At 42.1% G+C, this 13,910-nt stretch overlaps 1 long non-coding RNA gene across 1 annotated transcript; it reads left to right on the forward strand.

Annotated features, from left to right (window-relative positions):
- The first annotated feature begins 2,591 nt into the window (after positions 1–2,591).
- On the forward strand, positions 2,592–13,536 carry LOC134139280 (uncharacterized). Its single transcript, XR_009958102.1, has 3 exons — positions 2,592–2,735; positions 9,871–9,966; positions 13,320–13,536. It is a non-coding gene; the product is annotated as an uncharacterized LOC134139280 (long non-coding RNA).
- The last annotated feature ends 374 nt before the right edge of the window (positions 13,537–13,910 follow it).

Raw genomic sequence — 13,910 nt, forward strand, 5'->3', positions numbered from 1 at the left:
CTTTCCAGGTGACAGGAGGGGTAGCTTGCCCCTGTTCCTGGGAGAAGGCCAGGACACCCGTTTCAGCATTTCTGCACCGGGGCAGAGGGGATGGGAGGAGGAGGGAAGGACTGCAAGGGAACAGGCGGCAGAGGTTGAGATCTCTTTCCTCTGAGTCAAGGGACAACAGCTGTCACTGCGAAGGTGGAGATATGTAAATGGCAGACTGGATTCGTTCTCTTCCCAGAGCAACAGCAGCTGAGTCAAAACAAGCACAGCCAGAAACATGAAGCCCTTAAACCCCACCACCACACACACTCACTCACATATATATACACATCGTAAGTCATGCTACATCAAAGCAGTCATTACCACAGCTTCCTGGCTGTCTATTTCTGTTTATTTATGGTGCATTACACATTTTAATGCTATTCTCATACAGCAGCTCAGCTGTCACTGTTCTGTATTTGGGTGGGAAAATAAAACCCAAACAACAAATGGCTGCAATGTACAGTATGTTGTCCCCTGGGAACAAAGGACAAACGAATGCTCAGCACCTTCCAGGGAGCTGCAATTTAGGGTTATTAATAACATGGTTCCCTCTTCTCATTTCAATCTATTTTATCTGCAATGGTCTTGAGCTTGGGGGGCGGGGGAAGGCAGGGAAGCGCCAGAGCTGCTCCCAAAGTGACCTTTGAAGCCTGGCTGGCTTCACAGGACTTCTTACATCACCCTTGTCTCTGTGCTCATGTCTAACCCTGGGCTGCTTCAAGGCAAGGGAAGAAAAAGAGAGGGGGAGGGTAAAGGTTTGACATCAGCCTTGGGAGAACCACCAAACTCGTGTCTTGTGTTTGAAGCTGGTTTCAAGCTGATGGTAATAGATCAGCTACTAAAAATGTTGCTCATGGTGAGATCACAGCCTGTTCCCTCTTTCCCCTGCCCCCCATAAGGTTAGAGTATGTGGACCTGACTTTATTAATTTATTTAAGGAAATGACAGTCAGCTCAGACCAAGTTAAGCATACAAGATTTATTTCTCCTTGCCATCAACCTTACCATCATTCCCCCTTGAAGCCTGACTTCTCATTACCATTACTCTCCTTGCAAAATGCAAGTCATTTTGTTTATGCCATGGGAAAAATATATAATCTCTTTAAGTGCGTCAACAGTATCAACATAAAACAAATAAAACTGAACAGGCAGCGAAACCAGAAGCCATTGTACTGGCAGTCCCTGCTGTGAGTGACACACAGACCGCTGCTGTGCACCTCCTGCTGTCCCCTGATGGGTAGGAGTGACACTTCTAAAAGGTTCTTTTTGGATCCCTTAATATTGCAGCCACCCTCGTGAGTGCACTGTTGGCACCACGATCTGTTCAGAGCTTCTGCTGCAACAAGCTGCTCCTTTATACACCTGGTGATAGCGCACGTGAAACCTGCTGCACGTATAGGCAGCCTCCCGAAGGCTTTGTCCCATAGGGCAGGCAGAGAGGGGTGGAGAGAGAGAGAGAAAAAAAAGTATGCTCTAGCACCTATTTCCTTCACAGACACTTTTCTGATGGGAACCTCAAGTCAGGCCGAAGAGGCTGGCAGTTTTTGAGAAAGAGGTCTCCGTCCACTGGGGCAGAGACATGAACAACACAAATAGCAAACTGTTCTGAGATGGAGAGCAGCAACCTTTAGGCACTGCAGCGCGGGGTCATGTTCAAACCAGAGACCCGAGGGCGAAGGGCTCCATATCGCATCACAGACTTCTTAAGTCATCCAGCCCCTTCTTTGCAGAAGCTCTTGAAACATGAAAGAGTAGCGTGAAAGGGCTAGCATGATGTCACATCTTTTTTTCAGGCTATTACAGTTCTTCATTTCACAAAGTTGCTGAACTTCTTAAATTTATATACATTGTTGTTTATAAAGGCATATATATATATTTCATACAACTATATATATAATACTTATATATGTATATAATGACTCTAAGTCAAATGTTGATTTCATGGGCAGATAAAACAAATAAATAAATAAAAGCAGTTCTCCTCATGCTGATAAGATTGCACTGGATTTACAGGGTAAAGAGGGACAGTCAAAGTGTCTGAATGGTATCGCTGACACAGGCTTCCAACAAGCTCCTGCCATGCTCTGTCCACATGCTGCCCTAGACACCTGCTAGGAGCCCTGCAGAGCCACTCCCACCCCCTTGGGGAAAGGAAAGGTTTCCCAGAGGGAGAGCAATCTCCGCATAAAGAGTGGGTGCAGGCAACTGCGCTCTGCAGGAGAACGAAACCAGAACTCAAATGTCAGGGGGTGAGCAGGGGACGTCACCATGAGGATCTGAGGGACCAGTCGGCTCTTCTCGCCAAGTCTGGGCTGTCCCTGCAGCTGGGAAGTGAAACAGATGCCAACACCTCCGAGGGAGCAACCCCCGAGGAGGCATCGGAGAAAAGCACTGCTGAGTCTCCATCAGCCACTCTCCCTCATGGGGATTTCTGGCCCCAGGGACAGAAATAGTTTTTTTCTGCCCCTCCGCAGGTCGTGGTTTCACCGACCTGCTTCATCTCAGATAGCATGTTTTAGCCGAGGAGGGGGACGGTAACAGAATCCGTACACAGGGATTTCATTTGGAAAAAGAAATGCTCCTGCTATGCAGTAGCATTTGTAAAACAGGGTATTTTTAGCCTCCAGTCTCAGGGCACATGGGCAGCAGCCGTAGCACCGAGCGCTATGTGGTAAGAGCTCCAGGGAAGCTGCTAGGGGAGGCCAGGTCAGTAATGCGGGACTTGGGTAGCAAAAATAAAGGTCTCAGGATTGTGTTTAGGTGGAAGATTATAATGCTTCCAAAAGAGCTGTTAGCTCCTGTTGGCTTAATAATTTAGTTGCGGCTGGATGGTTTCGGGGCTTAATGTCCGCTGATTTTTTTTATTCTGTCTCATGATCTGGGGCTGCAGTTTTAGTATAAGCAAAGAGTACAGGGCTGAGACTGCTGTTGAAGTGTTTTTGCAGCTGATCTACTGTAATTCAATAAACAGAGAAATTAAAATAATTTTGGTGGCTTTTGTCATTTAAGGTTTTGTTATCACTGCAAATCAAATTAAAAAAAAAAAGTTCACTTTGCCTTACCCTGTGTTCAGCTTAAAGCTAAGGGGTAGAAAGGATGCATTTATTACTTCGGACCTATCTTGACAGATCAAGAAATATTATTCAGATTACAGAAAATTATTTTGGGTGTTCCAATAGGGTAATTCAAAATAAATTGTTCAACCTCAAATGAAATGCACAGTTAATTCTCTGGGTGTTTAATTCTCTTGCTGAACTTTGTTTCCTTTTATTTTAGGCCACTTTTAAAATGAAAAATGCCATTGTGAATCAAAAGGTCAAAAAGTTTCATTTGTAAAATGTCAAAATAAAACATTTTTACAGGCTTTTTTGAAGCAATATTTCATTAGAGACTATTGGAAGAAGAAGTTTCAAACTTTCTAAGATTTCCCCTGTTCTTCCTTTTTGATGGAAAGGACATTTTGGGAGAATTACATCTCCTAAGAAAGTTTCTAATCCTAAATAGAATGTTAAAATAAATAAATAAATAAATAAATAAAGGGAAAGTTAGAAGAAAAAAATTATAGTATCAGATCACTTTAGCTCAGCTAAGCTGTGGTCTTTCTTACCACATGAATGAACCCCTGAGAGCAAAGAATAGGGATTAGATGTCCTTGATAGGCAATGTTAGTTTGGAGAAAAAAATATAGTTCTCAAGAAGAAACAGGGGATATGCAGGAGCAGAATATATGAGAATTGTCATACTGCTCTCTAGAGCAGTAACTGTTTTACAGCTGAAGTTGCAGAAAAGTGCTGGATCTAGAAATATTTCTGTTCTTTATCCCTGTGACTGATTAAACAGGCTTCACAAGCTGCCAATAATTGTGCAGGCAGTTGCACTTCTGTCACAGGAAAGGTGTTTTCATTTTGGTAGAGATTTTTTTTTTGCTCTGTCAGACCCCTACAGCATGATACTAGCAACCTCTCAAATCCAGACTTTCTGCTTTACCATAAACACTGAAGTAATCTTGGAGTCTTGACTTGGCTATCCTTATTCCCCACTCTGTTCATGAAATATTTTGCTGTTTACAGCAAGAAAAAAAACTAAGTGTATGAACATTATTCTGTAGTCAAGGCTTCTCAGTGATTCCCAGCGAGGAAAATTTAGGATTAGAGATAATATTTGGTTTTCTGCTGTTGGATCCTTCCTCTGCTCTGTCCCTGCCTGACACCTAACCAGCAGTGATTAAATCAATGGGAATTAATCATATCCTGTGAAAGAAAAGTAGGCCTGTAGCTTGCCTTTTCTGTGTGATGGAATAATACAATCAACTTCAAAATTCATTTGTGATTGCTCTTGTCACAGGCTTTTGGCCAAATTAATAACTGTTACATGCAGGCAAATCCGGAACCATTCCCTCAACTTCATCTTTCAGCTCAGAAGGTACATTCCTTGTGCATGGTGTGTATCATAAATGAAACTGGGAAGAAGTCACAAGGTTTTCTTCTTAGACTACTGAAAATTTCTCACTGATCTGGAAACCTGAGCAAGGACCTGTATTATCCATAAGCTAGAAAATTCCACACCTCTGGAGGAAAAACAAGAAATTTCAGAACAGCAAGACACCATTTCTGCATTTTTATGAAATACAAAAATTGCTTTGATGAAAAAAAAAAAAAAAACACTTTCTGTCCCACCAAGAGGTGCTTTCTTTTATTTCGATATAATCAATCATTTCAAAAAAAAAAAAACAAAACAAAACAAAAAAAAACTTGGGGAGAAACAGGAAATTAGAACATTTCCCATCAACCCCCAGTGCCTTCAGAAGCCATAGCACAGTGGCCTCTCAGCCACTCCAAAACAAAGCTGGGAAGCACCCACTTACTGCACCATGGAGGATCAACGGTCTGTGACAGCTCTGATCCCCCTAGTTATCTCTAGGGCAGCACAGCCTGGAAGGTCTCTCCTCCCCCTCCAATTGCAGCATGGCTATTCCCTCATGAGAGTAAATAAATGCCAAGAACTAGCCAGGAAGCAAATCTGTTTTGTCATTAAATTAACCAAAAGTCAGTTTGAGAACTAAGAGAATGTAGCAAATTAACATACTCATTAGCTAATTATTGCTTGCCCTGGGCCAGAGGTAGAAGACTCTTGGCACCTGTGGCTGCAGCAAAGGAGGGCTCTTCTCCCGGCTGCTGTCAGAGAGCAGCTGGGGGCTATGAGTAAGTGCCCACCTCTGCCCGACCACACCAGCAAGAAATGAAACCCCCTTGGAGGGTTTCCCTCACCCCCTTCATCTTAAATTCTTTATACCAGCTGTTTGAATATCTACCATATAGATGGCCCAGATAATGTTTAGGATCCCTCACTGGGACTTCAGGCTGGGCTGGGAGTCACCAGAGGGCCATTCCCAGGTCTCCCAGGTCTGGATAATTAAAGCAGGCACTGATTTTGCCACAGGGATTGGTGCCCCCTTCATGAAACCATACCAGTCCCTGCTGCATGGCAGCTGGGCTTGGTTTTGTATTTACTACCAGAGCGCTAAACCGCCCATGCAACAGTGACCTCAGCCATGCACCTCATCACAGCAGGATTAATTAATTGCAACGCAATTAATCTGATGAGGAGTGGAGGGACTATGCAGTGCCACCTGCTAGCTCTTGTGCTGAGTGGGGCATATGATCACTGTGTGAGGCCCCAAGGGACTGAGTCCCTTCCAGGGGAGCTTGTCAGGGGATTACAGGAGAGGCAGATTCATGTCTCTTTTCAACTAAACCAGCACATGGTGATCACTCTTACAGATATCCTGATTGCAGTGATGTTTTTGTTCTGCAGCCTGGCTAACTTCTCTTATATTCATTGCTTTCAACACACTACATTTCAAAAAGTTGCATTTTTTTAAGAGAGAAGAGGAGGAAAAATAGAGTTAAGAAGAAAAAATATCCCAAGAGCAAATGTAAAAGCTGCTAACACATGAGATAAGTTCCACCGGGACCCAAGAAGTAGGTATAAATCAGAGACAAAATCTTCTATTTAATAAAATTAATAAAGATTTTATTAAATATTAATGAAAAAGGCTGGAGTCCATTGCCTCCCGGATGAGTACTAAGCAAAATTAAATATGTTATTTTTCTCCCTTTAATCTGATTGATTGGGGATAATTTTAAGGTTAAATATTTTTTGCCACTCTAAATGTGTATTTTAGAAGTGTGTTTCAGAAATGTGAATTTCAGAAAGTTTATATATTATAATCACAACTGGAATCTCACCATGGCAACAAGTTCCTCATGGAAACTGACCACAAAAAAAATGTCCTTTTCCTTTCCTCAGAGGAATAAGGAGTGTGTCCTCTGACTACAAGACATTAGGTGCTCAGATTCCCTGTATGTAGTTATGCTCTGCTACCAACGTACTACATGATCTTGAGCAAGTCACTTCATTTTGCAAAATTTGTATAGTATTGCCCCCACGATGTGAGTTCCTAAAAAACAGATGTATATGTGGAGTGAGCAGTTACCTTCAAACGTTTTTTTCCCAGCAGAAGAGAACCCACATGCCAAATGAAAAAGTATGTACTGGGAAGAGAAAAGAAGGACAAAGAGGTGCCTCTGATTCTTGCCTGTCCTGCATCCCTGGAACAACTGAGACTGGAAATGCCCTTTGGATGTCTCCTGTCCAATCTCCTGCTCAAGGCATGACTAACCTTAACCTTAGACAGGTTGCTCTGTCCAGTCAAATTTTGACTGTCTCCAAGGCTGGAGAGTCCACAGCCTCTCTGGGCACCTGCTTCAGTGCTGGACCACTCTTATGTGGACTTTTCCCCCTATATTTAGTCCAAATTTCACTTACTGTGACTGAAGCAAATACCACAACTTTCCCTTTAATCGGATGCCACAGCAATTCCACAGAAAGACATCAAAGGCTGGGATACATTATTCTGTCCCCGTGAATCACTGCCCTAGATGAGGAGAGCGCTGGAATACCAGCTGGGCAGAAGCACCATGTTTCTGCAGGATCAGACTGCCAGCTGTGATGGTCCTGCAGAGAGTGGCTTGGCGAAGGCAAGCAGTCCTGTCCTCCTAGCTCAGCCTGGAGGGAGCACCCAAAGGTTCCTCTCCCACATGGACCCTAGGGGCGGGCAGGGTCTGCCCTGGGATGTCAACGGCTTTCCTGGCCCGTGTGAAAACCCATTGGACTCCTTTGCTGAGAGGCATTTGGGAAAGACAAAGCATTATTTCATTTTCAAAGGGTTTAAATATTCTGCCTGCATACTGCCTTTATCAGCCTCAGTTCTTTTCATAGCCCTGCTATCCAAAGTTATTGTTCATTTACTGTAGCTAATTCCTTCTGATGAGTTTCACAGCAAATATGGCTTCCCAAATACTTGCTACGCCAATCCTATAGATGCTGCTTTGCACATAAGGAAAAAAAACTAGATACATCCGTCTGTAGGCAAATTAAAAATGAGAGCTACTTGGTGACTGCTCTGGACAAGCGTGGGCGTTTCTGGGTTGTGTTTGTTTTGGCTGGCAAAGCAGGAAACTGCTAGCATCCTTAAGGTTAAGAAAATGTGCTTGGACAGGGCATGATATTTTGAAGAGTGTTGTGACCTGAACCTGTGATTAAATAAAAAGGAAATAGCATTTGCAAAACAAGGAAAGAATCACTAAGATATTCAGGCCCTTGAAGGGAGAAATCTACTTTCACTTTTCTGGGCATTTTGCCTGTCAAATTATGAACTTATTTGTGGTGCTAAATACATTGCTTGTGTCTCCAAAAGATGCAGGAACTGCTGGCTCTTTTTTCCAATGGAAGGGAGAAGTTGTTAATGATCGTAAAGGTTAAGAGACTGGCACAGTCAGAAGCCAGCACTTCTTTCTTTATTCATCTGCTGGACTCAGTGTGGGCTACCAGCATGCAGGATTCACCACGTGATGGCCTACCTTCCTCAGAGAGCTCAGATTTGCCCATGTGTGCATGTATGTGCATCTATCTCTGTGTAAAAGAGGATTATGTCTGCCCCCGTAAGTTAGACAAAACTACAGGTATTATACTCAGACCAAAACCGCATGGTTGCACTAAGGGTAGGGATCCCAAAACAAACATTTTTGCTGGGCCTTTTCTTTATATAGGGCTAAGCCAGACTCTGAACTGCAATACACACCCAAGGACTTCACAAATGTTCCTTCAGCTCTGGCAGCCGAGGTCCCTAGAGGTGTGCAGAGGTACTGTGTCCCAGGCAGGTTGGCCCTGGCCCCGGCCCCGTGCCCCCCAGCTGTGCAAGCAAGTAATCTCTCTGGGGTTGGCACGGGCGTGGAAGATGACCAAAAGTCTATTGAAGACCTTGAGCCTCAGGATCTTTAAGGTCTGCTGTAGTTCATAGCAAGGCCTGCAGGCACCCGGCATCAGAAAAGGCTGTGCAAAATTCAAACTCAGGCAACCCCTTGCCTGACATTTTGCCACCAATGGAGCACAGAGAGGTCCCAGAGCACGTGGAGCAGCTCTTTCCAGTTCATGGTCACTAGCCCTGCTGCTCTTTCAAAGGGGAGAGGTGGTATTCTACCACCATGCCTCCGTTACCTCTGCTCTGATGTAGAGAAGAAATAACAAAAGAAACAGTTACTTCTCCCTTTCTACCCTATCTTTAGCTTGATGCTTCCTTTCATCATCTGAGAGAGCTCTCTCGGAAGGGTGGACATGTGGCAGTGACCCTACAGAGGTTCATAACTTTGACCCTTTCACATGAAGTGAAGACCCTCTAGACTAAATCAACCTCTTTTCTCTAGCTCTTTGGAGGCTCTTTTAGAGAATAAGTGTGCGCATCCGCTTAGAAAATCCCATCCATTGAGAACAGAAAGTATTGCCTGCTTAGGCAATTAGGTGTAGGGAATTTTCCTCTACAGCTGTATCCACGCAAACCAAGAAATCAACTCTGCCTGGCTTTCCATTCAAGCTCCTCTCCAAGAAAGCACAGGATACCATGTGGGCAAAAAAGTTGGAAGAAATTACAATAAACATTGCACTAAACCTTGTAACCCTTGACCCTATCATTCAGCTTTCCCTTTCTTTTTCCATCTGTTTAATTTCAAATATTCATCCTTCAAAGGAAAATTAAAAAAAGAAAAAAAGAAGAAGGTTTCTAAAAGGAAGAAAAAAACTTTTTAAAAATACAGGTAAAATGTCACTGCTTGTTTGTGGAACTGAATGAATAAAATCAAAAAGTTTTCAGACAGAGGAAGAAATGCATTTATTGAGGTTTCATACTGTAGCAGTGTACTGAGACCTCTAATGAGACCATGTCCCAATATACTAAGCAGTCCTTCTCTATGTGAGGAGATGTATTTCCTGACCCCTTCTGAAATCCAAAGACACAGAGACAAAGCGTAGTGGTTTCTCTTTTACAGCAGGAAAAGTAATGCACTGAGAGATCAGGTCTCACATCTCAAAGCTCAGTGCTGAGCAACTTTGAACAGTGTATTTAGCCTGACTTACCCAGCCACACAGAATGTGTAGCAGAACGGGAGCTAAGTGTCAATCTCCTTAATCACAGGCCAGCACTTTAATTAGATGCCTACTCACATATCCTCTTGCATGTATCACTCATACCCATTGGGGCACAGAGTTTGTGATCAGGAAAGCCCCTAGCACTTTGTTGGCATTAGATAAATAGTAACGGCATTAATGGACTAAAATATTTACATAAAAGATGAACTGTTGTAATTTCTTCTCTATATGACTCAAGTTAACAGTATTTTCTTTTCTTGAAGGCATACTGCTTTGAAAGGATCGAGAACACCTCTGTAAAAGTGGGAGGAGGGACCTTTGTATAATAATAAGCCTTTCCCCCTCTAATTTTTTTCAGCTGGCTGCACAGTCTTCTCCTGTCTTTTGATGGCACCTCTTAACAAAAACATGAAAAGGATGAACATAAGCTCTTCCACTTCCAGTAACAGGACGGGTATGAGCCCAATGAGAAAACTTCATTTCATAAAACCTCCCTGCTGAAATCTACCCTACCTCAGTGTTTATCAGCTTCTCTGTCTTATTGTCTAGTTAAAATGGAAATAGCTCAACTCCAGCTTCTTACTCATCAAGCCATGTGGATGACAATGTCAACTGACATCAGTTTTCATAAGCTAAAAAAGCTGCCCTGGGGTAAGCAGCAGTGAGACCAATCAGATTTATGATTAATATTTCCTGCTTCAGAAAATAAAAAGATGCACATGCAGTTAAAATAGACTTCACTGACAAAAATGACTTGAGAGAATAGCTGGGAAAGTATCAAGTTTCTGAATAAAGGACCAATGTCTTGATTCTTAAGTGGCATTTTCCATGCAGAAATGAAGTTTTCTGGTTGTGTTATACAGATAGACAAGCATTAAAGAACAAAAAAAGAAGGTGCCTCCTGTTGCCCTGCAGCCATGTCCATTACCTAAGCCTCTGTAAAAAGAGGCCTCCCCTTGGTACTTGCACCGAAATTGTTTACACTAACTCCAGCCAAAAAATATTCCTCTTCCCTTTCACCTTGGATGTATTCTTTAGAATTCCTGCAGCATTCCCAGTGTGGCTCTGAAAAATATCACTCTCTTATTCTGCTTTTTTTATTATTATTATTCCTTCTACCCACCAACAGCTTTCATTTTGCTTTCCTTGCCTGGCCACCTGAAAGAAAGGCTTACTGTCTTTCAAACAGGGCTTGCAGAGTTCGAGTGAGAAAGTGTTATAACAACCACTGCACTATCAAAATAGAGTGATTCAGCTAATGAACAGACAAACTTCAAACATAGGACACATGCCAGTGATTTTGGTATGCTAATGCCAGATATAGCAGTCTTGCATCAGGCTTACTGTCTCTTCTGGAGTTTTATTTTAGGATATTTATTCTTCAAAGGTTTGAAAAGAGGAAAGGCTCTTTCTCTCTCCTCAACATTATCTTGAACAGGCATAGGGTTAAAACACCCCTTTATATACTTACATGTCTCTCTAACAGCTTTAACTACATTTGCCTTTTCTCAGCTTTGCATGAAGAAGGGAGTGAGAAGGAATACTTAGGCCCTCAATAACCAGTTCTGGTTCTGTAGAGATTTTTCTTAAACTTGATGCAGAAAACTCCAGATAGCCGTTGCTGTCTAGTGGAAAATCTGGGCCAGTGAAGTGGCCCAGTGAAAGGTCTGCTCTTGCAGCTTTTATTTCCTGCTTTCACACTATTCTCAAGACACAAATGGTGTGGAAAGCCATCAGATCTTCTCATGTAGGAGCCTCACGGCTTGCAAATCAGATCTGCAATGTGACACAGAACATCTCTCACCTCTCTCTCTTCAAGACTGAGGCTGTTAGAAGAAGCAGAGGGCATTGTTTGGGTGACCTGTCACTACCAGCTTGGTCCTCAAGGAGTTTTGGATTCTGGAGTAAATCTGAACAGTTCTAGGACTGTAAGATGCAGTTATCAGGAGCTCACTTGGTCCCTGACAGGATGCTGAGCCTTCCTGAGCCAGAACTTTCTAATGAAGAAAGAAAGGTGAGTCCAACAGTAGAGGACTGGAAACAGAAAAACAAACCTTTGAAAGAGGAATGAATAAGAACTAGAGAGATGAGACCCAGGTGGCAGAAGAGGAGAAAGAATCCTGTTAAATAATGAAAACTTGAGCAGTGAGAGACAGGTTTGTCAGAACAGAAGGAAAGGGAAACCAGGTTTATGAACAGAAAAAATATAAGTAACTAAAAGCAGAGGACAAAGCATTAGGAGCCAAAAGGGGCAGAGCAAGGCACTAAGATCAAAGAGAGTGCTTTATGGAAGTTGAAAGCACAAGTAAAAAGTAAAAGCCAGGGAGAAATCCTATCCTAGGGCAACTCCAAAGCTGAGAATTTGGTATTTCACAACACAGGATGTAAAATGTCTGACCTGGCTATCTGGAAAAAAACAAAACAAAAAAAAAAAAAAAAAAAAAAAACACATTTTTTTTGCAGAAAAAATCCTGCCTACCAGTTTGAAATACAGTATGGCTACTGTATTTTTTAATCCTTCTTGATTTTTTTTCCTGACATCCTATCAGGTCCAATTTCATGGTGATTCCTCAGTCCCACATGTTTAGGTGGGAAGATAGTTCAATAGAGTGAAAGAATGAAATCACATTGCATATTGTTGAGGCATATAATTGCTTGGAGTATTTCCCGTGTCATGAGGTGGAAGAGACAGTTACACAGGGATTATATCATCCAAGCACACGTGGCAAAAGAATATATTAAGAGACAAATTTTAAATGTACATCTCAGGTCATGACTTTCAACAGAGCTTGATTTGCATTTGGACATATAAAAAGTGTCCAATATTTTACACACATTGAAACTTATCTCAAGAATGGAATGAAATGTTCATTTGAGGGTGGTAAAGGTTTATGGTGATTCCTGACGGTCACTATAAATTAGAAACCTGGATTTTTTCTCTCCATCGCATGCTCTTAGTTCTTCTAATTTACACTCCCTTCCCCCTAGAGGATTAGCAAATAAATTCCTTTAATTTAAATGGGTTGTCAAAATATAACACAGTCAGCTTCAGCTCATGTGTTTCAGCTCAGGAGCAGAAACAGTCCTTGAAGAGAGCTCTGAAAATCGCACTACTAGCAGAGCTTTCAATTAGGGCCACTGGGGTAGCTTCAATGACTTTAAACTTAGTTCATGGTTAATAAATGTCTTTTATAAAATGTCTTTCCTCTCCCCTCTGTTCTACCACCTGTGGGTTTTGTGATTCTGATACCATTCTGCTTTCACAAAGTTCATCTTGATTAGTGGGGCTGAAAAAGAGTATATGTGGGTATACATATGAGGGTATGTGCATGTGTGTGCGTTCACCTGTCTGTGCACAGCACATAACTTGTTAGCTTCCACCCTCTAAAGCAGCTTTTCATTCCTGTTGAGATAAACCCACAGTGAAGTTTAGAAGTCTTTGCTATTAAACAGGAAAAGGGCCGTTTCAAATCCGTCACTCCATCACAGTATGGTATTCCCCCCTAGTAAAGGTCACTTTGAGAGAAGATATTAAAATGACTCAATACTTGAACTTGTCCAAAAAGCCAAGCAACTTGTTCACTATGCAGTGGCCCTATAATGACCTCATGTACAACACATGCAACTTCCACTGGCTTAAGTTGGTGTCCTGTGTATAGAACACAGTATTACTGTGTTAGAGGACTACATCAAGTACATCTGTGGTTTAATTTTACAAATCTTATACTCATTTTTAATTTTTTTTTATAAGCATTAATAAAGTATTGAGTGAGGCTTTAAGAAGTGTGCTTTTTTTTTTCCATCCAGGCATTTCTCAAGGCACAGTGACCAAGATGATACACACACCAGCGAACGGAAGAGTTGTTCAAGCAGTACTATCTTCTACCTTGAACAGACATGTTCATAGCAATGCTCTGAAATAAATCTAGTCCCAGTGATTATTTGCTTCAAAGTGAGGAATAAGCCTTTTTTCTATTTCTTTTGAAAAATATTGGAGACTAAAGAGATAATTTAGAACTTTTCTTGCCCTGAACTCAATTTTGTTAGTTCTCAGGAAAGCAACTAGTTTGGAAAGTAGAGAATTGATGTTCCACGTCTCCTTTCAAAGGCACACCATGGTTACCGGCTTTGCAGGACTGCTGAATGAATCACTGTTTTGTGCCACCACTTATACACAGCTGTGCTGTCACTGCACAGAGTTTTTCTAAGCATCAACATCCAAATCCGGATTAAAAGGGAATCCCAAACAAATTCATCTACTTCCCTCATGATTCACCCTCTTCCTTGTCACCATCCTGCCTGCAGTGCAGAGACAGAGAAGGAAAGCAGAAAATAAAAACAGCAGCCCAGTACATCCTCAGATCCGAAAAGCTGAGGCTATTTCACACATAGAAAACA

This window comes from Rhea pennata, chromosome 3 (assembly GCF_028389875.1).
Source record: "Rhea pennata isolate bPtePen1 chromosome 3, bPtePen1.pri, whole genome shotgun sequence".
NCBI lineage: Eukaryota > Metazoa > Chordata > Aves > Rheiformes > Rheidae > Rhea > Rhea pennata.